Genomic DNA, 8549 nt, shown 5'->3' with positions numbered 1-8549 from the left:
GTCTAAAAAAATCCAACAAAACAAGAGATTAATGAAAACAAGAAAAGATTTTGTTTACTTTGAAAAGATAAACAAAATAAACCTTTAAGCAGACTCATCAAGAAAAAAAAGTGATGACCAAATAAATAAAATTAGAAATGAAAGAGAAGTGACAATGGACACCACAGAAATACAAAAGATAATAGAAAAATACTATGAAAAATTATATGACAAGTTGGACAATCTGGAAGAAATGGGTAACTTTCTAGAAAGATACAATCTTCCAAAACTGAATAAAGAAGAAACAGAAAATCTGAACAGACCAATATCTATTAACAAACTCAAATCAGTAATAAAATTAAAAAAAAAAAAAAAGAATCCCAAGAAACAAAAGTCCTGGACCAGATGGCTTCACGGGTAAATTTTACCAAACATTTGAAGAATTAACACCTATCTTCCTCAAACAATTCCAAAAAGTTGACAAGGAGGAGAGGCTCTCAAGCTCATTTTAAGAGGCCAGCATTACTCTGATTCCAAAACTAAACAAAGACATTACAAAAAAATGAAAATTACATGCTAATATCCCTGATGAACATAGATGTAAATATTCTCGATAAAATATTGACAAACCAAATTCAGCAATACATTAAAAAGATCATACATGATGATCAAGGGGGATCTATTCTTGGGGTGCAAGTTTGGTTTGATATTCTCAAATCAATGTAGTACACCACATAAAAACATAATAAAGGATAAAAATTATATAATCATATCAATAGATGCAGAGAAGCATTTGGCATAATCCAGCATCCATTTATGCTAAAAACTCTCAGCAAAGTGGGAACAGAGAGAACATTTCTCAACATTGTAAAGGCTATATATGAAAAACTCACAGTCACCATCATACTCAATGGTTAAAAGCTAAAAGCATTTTCCTTAAGATCATGAGCAAGACAGGAATGTCCACTTTTACCACTTTATTCAACATAGTATTGGAAGTCCTAACCAAAGCAATCAGACAAGAAAAAGAAATAAAAAGCATCCAAATTGGAAAGGAAGAAGTAAAACTGATTTTATTTGCAGATAACATGATACTATACAGAGAGAACCCTAAAGATTCCATCAAAAAACAATAAGAACTAATAAATGAACTCAGTAACAGGATAAAAAAATTAATATTTACAAATCAGTTGCATTTATACCTACAATGAACTATAAGAGACAGAAATTAATAAACAATCCCATTTACAATTGCATAAAAAACTACTTAGGAATAAATTTAACCAAGGAGCTAAAAGACCTATATTTGGAAGAGAATAAGACATTGAAAATAGAAATTGAAGAAGATACAATTAAATGGAATGGTATACTGTGCTCATGAATAGGAATTATTAACATTGTTAAAATGTTATACTACCCAAAGCAATCTACAGATTCAGTGCAATCCCTATAAAAATACCAATGGCATTTTTCACAGAACTAGGACAAATAAGCTAAAAATCTACATATGGAACCACAAAAGACCCTAAATAGCCACAATAATCTTGAAAAAGAACAAAGTTGGAGGTATCATGCTACCGGATATCAAAGTATACTACAAGGTTATAGTATTCAAAGCAGCTTGGTACTGGCCTAAAAACAGACACATAGATTGATGCAGTAGAATTGAGAGCCCAGAAGTAAATCAACACCTATATGGTCAATTAATCTATGTTGAAGAAGGCAAGAACATACAATGGGGTAAAGACGATCTCTTCAATAAATGGTGTGGGAAAAACTGAATAGACTCATGCAAATGAATAAAACTGGATCACTTTCTCACACCATATACAAGAATAAACTCAAAATGGGTTAAAGATTTAATTGCAAGATTCCAAATTGTAAAATTCCTAGAAGGAAACATAGTAAACTCTTTGACACTGCTCTTAGTAATATTTTTTTGGATATGTCTCCTTGGGCAAGGAAAACAAAAGAAAAAATACACGGGGAACTTCATCAAACTAAGTAATTTTTCACAATGAAAGAAACAATCAACAAAACAAGAAGACAACCTACTGAATTGTAGAAGGTATTTGCTAATGATATATCCTATAAAGGTTTAATATAAAAAATATGTAAGAGACTTATAATACTTAGCACCAAAATGACAAATAATCTGACTTAAAAGTGGGCTGAGGACCTGAATAGACATTACTCCAAAGAGGACATACAGATGGCAATAAACATATGAAAAGATGTTCAACATCACTAATCACCAGAGAAATGCAAATTAAAACCACAGTAAGATATCATCTCATACCTGTCAGAATGGATATCATCAATAAATCAACAAACAAGTGTTCGCAGGATGTGGAGAAAAAAGAACCCTCGTGCACTGTTGGTAGGATTGTAAATCAGTGTACCCACTATGGAAAATGGCATGAAGATTCCTCAAAAAATTAAAAATATAACTACCATATAACCCAGCAATTTCACTTCTGAAGAAATTCAGAACACCAATTTGAAAAGATATATGCATCCCTATGTTCATTGCAGCATTATTTACAATAGTCAATATATGCAAGCAATCCAGGTGTCCATGAATAGACAAATGGATAAAGAAGAGGTGGTATATATATACAGTATTACGCAGCCATAGAAAACAATGAAATGTTTTCATTTGCAACAACATGATGTATCTAGGGGGTATTATGCTAAGTGAAGTATGTCAGAGAAAGACAAGTACCATATGATTTCACTTATGTGTGGAATCTAAAAAACAAAATAGCCCTAGCCGGTTAGGCTCAGTGGTTAGAGTGTCAGCCTGCAGACTGAAGGGTCTCAGGTTCAATTCCAGTCAAGGGCACGTACCTCAGTTGAAGGCTTGATCCCTGGCCTTGGTCAGGGCATGTGCAGGAGGCAACCAATCAAGGTGTCTCTCTCACATTGATGTTTCTCTCTCTCTCTCTCTCTCTCTCTCCCCCTCTCTCTCTCTCTGTCCCTTCCACTCTCTCTGAAAAACAATGGAAAAAATGTCCTCGTGTGAGGATTAAAAAACAACAACAAAAACAAAATAAATGAAGCATCAAAACAGAAACAAACTCATAGATACAGGGAACATTTTGATGTTAGCCTGATGGGAAGGGAGTTAGGGGGACGGGTGAAAAAGTGGAAGGGATTAAGATGTACAAATTGTCACAGTCACAGAAATGTAAAATACAGCATAGGGAATATAGTCTACAATATTGTAATAACTATGTATGGTGTCAGATGGGTACTAGGCTTATTAGGTGATCACTTTGTAAGTTATATAAAGGCCTAATCACTGTTGCACATCTGAAACTAACATAGTATGTCAACTGTAATTGAGAAAAAATTTTAAATTATTTTTTAAAAGATAAGTGATTGCCAGAAGTTTGAGGGGAGTAGGAAAGATTTAAATAGGTGAAGCGCAGGGGAATTTTTTGGGGGGCAGTTAAACTGTTCTATATGATACTCTAATGGTAGTTACATGAACTTCATAGCTGTTTTATTCATAGTAGCCCCAAACTGGCAGCAATCTGAATGTCCAACCACAGGTGAATGGATCAACAATGTGGTATATCCATACAATGGTGTGCTGCTCAGCAACAGAAAGGAAGGAATTACTGATACAAGTGACAACATGATGAATCTAAAAGCATTATGCTGAGCAAGACAAGACAGATCTGCATAGTCTATGATTAAATTCATCAGAAGTTCTAGAACATGAAAACTAATCTATCGTTAATTGCCGGGCGCCAGGTGGTGGTGGTGGGAGTTGACTGCTAAGAGGCAGGAGGAAGTTTTTGTCTCTGTGAATGAAATATTGTTAACATAGTGCTGTGATTAAATGCCTTATACATTTGTCAGTATATTATACATAAATTATGCATCAACAAAGTTGATTTTTTTTAAAAACAGAGACAAAAGTAAGACCGACTGTATGACTTATGCACAAAGCAGGAGATTCTCAATTGATAGACCTCCTTTAGGAGCACAGATAAAGAGCTGGCTTTATGCTGAAATTTCTTACATGCCAGAATGGAAGATTTTCTTTGCTGTACTGACTCCTTCCTAGCACCCCTAGTTCTCTCTAGGCAGTTCTTTAGAAAGGAATTCTCCTGTCCTCCCCAACTTGCACCACTACCCATCTAGGTGGAATACCTGGCTGCCAACTATTCTGTTTCAGGGTTTGGGTGTGAGTTGGTCTGTTCCCTTTATAGCTTTAAATCAGTCTCATTCTGACTCACTTTTCTTTCCTTCCCTCTGTAATACTTCCTATACCCAAGTCCAGAACCTTTCCCAAGTTTTGCAAATCCAAAGGTGTTAATTTGTTCTTAGGAGTTTTAATTCTTAATGTGCATCCATTGATTTTTCTCCTAAATGGCACTGTATTAAATATCTATTGCTGCATCACAAATATAAAATGTAGGGCTTAAAACAATAAAAAGGAGATAACATCATTGGGGATCATCTTGGAGACTGGCTAATAGTCAGTAAATACTTATGTGTTTATGTCCATCTACTTCATTTTTATTCCTCACAGGTGTTTCACCTGCCACTTGTGAATTTTAGTAGTATAATAAATAGTATGATAAACATAACTAAGAAATTCATAGTATTTTAAATTACAATTGTGCATGCTTCTCTCTTAAAAAAATTAATAGAATTATTTTTAGCAGTTTTAGGTTTATAAAAAATTGAGCCAGAAGTATAAAGAGTTCCCCTATATCCCTCCGCCCCCAGTTTTTTCTATTAACATCTTTCATTAGTGTGGTACTTTACAATTAATGGGCCAATATTGATGTGCAGGCTTTTGTATGGACAGATACTTCTTTTTTTATCCCTCGTTCTTCAAGTTTTCTTAGATGGTTCATTTCTTCCACATCTGAGAAAAACCCTTCATTTTGTATATGTGAGCCTCAGTTCCTATTAGGTTCTCAGTAAATATTAATTACTACAAGGCTCCCTCAAAATTCAAAGTTTGCCTGGCCAGTGTGGTTCAGTGGTTGATAGTTGACCCATGAACCAGTAAATCACCGTTGGATTCCTGGTCAGGCACATGCCCTGGTTTTGGACTGGATCCCCAATAAGGTGCATGCAGGAGGCAGCCAATCAGTGACTTTCTTTTATCATTGATGTTTCTATCTCTCTCTCTCTCCCTTCCTCTCCTGGAAAAAAAAAAATCACACAAAATTTTAAAAATTTGTTGAGTGATTTTCAAAGTCCCTTGGATTTCTAGGCACTGGCCATTTTCACAGAAGGTAGAATTGCTTGCTATAATTGTGATTGGAACACTAAATAACTTTTGCATAATGCAACCAAAATAACTTTAAGTTTTTTTCAGTTGATGTTTTAAATGTCTATTTTGTAATTTTTTTCTATCCTTAACTGAGCACTTCATTAAGTAAAACTTCTAGCATAATACATATGAATTACTGAATATTTCATTTGACTACAGAATGAAGATTGTTTCTCTAAAAACATCACTCAATTCATGTTTTTACTACCTTTTAAGCATTCCAGAGGCCCTAAATATACCAAAACAGACTGCTTTGTATGGGAACACATGTTTTGCTTTAGTTCTAGACAGCTGTAACAGACAGCTGTACTTTCTTGGTTGCTCCATATCAAACCCTTCTTCCTGTTTGAGAGCATTCCCCCGCTGTCTTGTTGAGAGGCTTACCCTCCTTTCCACTCTGGAAGTGTGAGGGACCATATCCTGATGTCCCCCACTTCTAGCAGTCTGAACATGAGCACATGATCTTTAGCCACTGATCATTTTTCCAGAAATCTGAATCTTGACCAAGTGACAAAAAGACAAAGAGGCGATGAGATATAATTCACAGTTTTGGGAAGATTATCTCCAAGGGCGTTGAGGTGGAATCCTAAGGAGGCAGCAGCAGAGGTGGTTGTGCTGTTATTCCTGCTAACATTTTCCAGCTTCCTGCCTTCCCAGTTACCTGAGTCTTTATTTTTTAAGCCTGTTACTATAGCTTTCTGTCAGTTTCTGAGTCCTTTACACCTTTTCAATAAATTCCATTTTCACTTAAGATTTTTAGAGTAGCTGTTACTTTCAATAGAGTATTTTAATTGATGAGTCATCAAAATCAATCCACTCATTAATTCTCCCAATATTCATTAAGCACCTACCAGGTACCATACATTGTGCCAGGCTTAAGAATATAATAGTGAGTAAAGGAGACACTGTCTCTACTGAAACCTATAGTCTACTGAAAAATACAGATGAGGAAAATACTGATGGGATGACACCATTCAATGGGAACAGAAAGGAGTATTTAATCCAATCTTAGTGATGGCAGTGTGTGTGGGGGGAGGTGTGTAAGAGAAAACTTAGAGATATCCTCATTGAGATTTAAATATGTAAAAATTAGGCCTAGTTGAGATATAGGAAGTGGGATGAGTATTCTGAATAAGGGGGACAGTGCATATGAAGGCCCAGAGTTGAGAGAAGTTCAGAACCTTCCAAAAAACTGAAAAAAGATCCCATATGACTGAAGTGCAGAGATTAAGCAGAAATAGAAGGATGAGTCTGGAGTGATAAATGGGACTCAGATCATGCAGAGTAACGTGTACATTATTGTATACAGGATTGCCCAAGACAAGCAAAAAAACTAAAGATTTTTAGTGCTCTAAAATAGTTTTGAGAGCTTATATATGCCTTTGCACCTTTTTATGTTGATATTTAAGGTTCTTTTTAAATAGTTGCAAAGGATGCAATTTTCTTTGGTATTATAAATATTAACATTTAAAAATAACACTAATATATCATTCTTATGTGTATCCAAGACTCTCAAACAATAGCCATTTGATACCCACTATTATTCTTTTAGTAAAATGACATCAATTGGCAGAATTTTACATTGTTCTTTTTACTCTTTGAATTTGTATTTCCATTCTATTACTCTCACAATTTTATCCTAATTTAATACACTAACATACTGTTTTGCTTTGAAGTTTTTTGTTGATCACTCCATCATATATCCTGCTCTAAAAATATGTATGTAGCCCTGACCGGTTTGGCTTAGTGGTTAGGGCGTCAACCTGTCGACCAATGTGTCTCAGGTTCAATTGCTTAGTCAAGGGCATGTACCTGGGTTGCAGGATCTCTGCTCCGAGGGTAACCAAATAACACATTGATATTTCTCTCTCTGTCTCCCTCCTTCCCTTCCTCCCTTCCACTCTCTCTAAAAAAAATGGAAAAAATATCCTCAGATGAGGATTAACAACAACAAAAATATGTATGGAAATGGAAATTTATAGATTTTCCTCTAGATTGAGTCATAATTACAACTATCAGTAATATACAATTGATTAAAACAATAGGTATATTTCACATTTTGATTAATAATTTTTAAACATTAATGTGCCCCCTACTAGTTCATGTGTCTATAAAAGAATATCACTTACTATCAGAGAGATTGTCTTGATCAAAAAAATCTTCTCACACCAATGTTTTGAATCCTGGCTTGGTTTGCCTTTGTTCTTACACTTTTGGGCAACATGTCATTAATGTTAGAGAATGAGTGACAGTTGTGTCTTTGTTTTGTAGTTTTATCAAGAGAACCAGCTAGATAGCTTGACCACATTCTCAGGCAGATCCATGTTAGAAGTACTGAAGTTGAGGATCTCAAAACTGATTTCCTCTTTGGAATATCTCTGAGTACTGCTATTGAGTTTGAAAACCATGAGTCTAATGTGGAGTATTGAATAAAAAAGAGATCAAATAAACTGGGCTTCTTTGACAAAGTAGCAGTAAGATCTTAGACATTTGATTTCTGTAACTCTCAGTTTCCATCAATAAATTGAGGAGAGGGGGATTGAGCTAATTTTTAAAGAATCCTTCCAGCTCTAAATTCCCTTAATTTCCACTGGAAATTTTTAGCTATGCCCAGGACACTGGGAGGAAGGCAGGCACCAATACAGAAAGGGAAAAGGAAAGAAGGACTTGTGTGGTCACTGAAGACAAAATAAAGGACAAGGAAGGGATTGTTTGGATATAGATCAAGAAACACTTCTTAAAAAAAGTGTTTTTGTGTTTAGGATGTGTATTTGGGTTAAAATTCCAGTTTCACATTATTGTTTATGTGGCTGTAGACAACTCAATCACTGAGCTTTACTCTCTTCAACTGTTAAATGGGAAAAATACTGTCTACTTTGTACTTTAGGTTAAGATCAAGAGACAGAAAATAAGCTTATTTCACTAAGCATAAAGTTTTCACAGTTCATCCATTTTGTAGCATGTATCAGAAATAAATTCCTCTTTAGTGCTGGACAAATACTATATTGTATGGATATGTCACATTTTGTTTATCCATTAATCTGTTGGTGGACATTGGGGTTGTTTCCATTGAGGTACAACTTTTTGCACAGAAATACGTTTTCATCATATCTTGTGGGTAATATCCAGGAGTGTAACTGCTGGGTCATATTAGAATTCCATGTTCAACATTTTCAGGAACTTCCAAACTGTTTTCCAAGGTAGCTGTACCATTTTTGCATTCCCACCAGCAATGTATGAGGGTTCCAGTTTCCCCACATGTTCAACA

Source organism: Miniopterus schreibersii, assembly GCF_964146895.1.
Source record: "Miniopterus schreibersii genome assembly, chromosome: 9".
In the NCBI taxonomy this organism is placed as follows: Eukaryota; Metazoa; Chordata; class Mammalia; order Chiroptera; family Miniopteridae; genus Miniopterus; species Miniopterus schreibersii.
Note: the sequence above shows the minus strand (reverse complement) of the source record.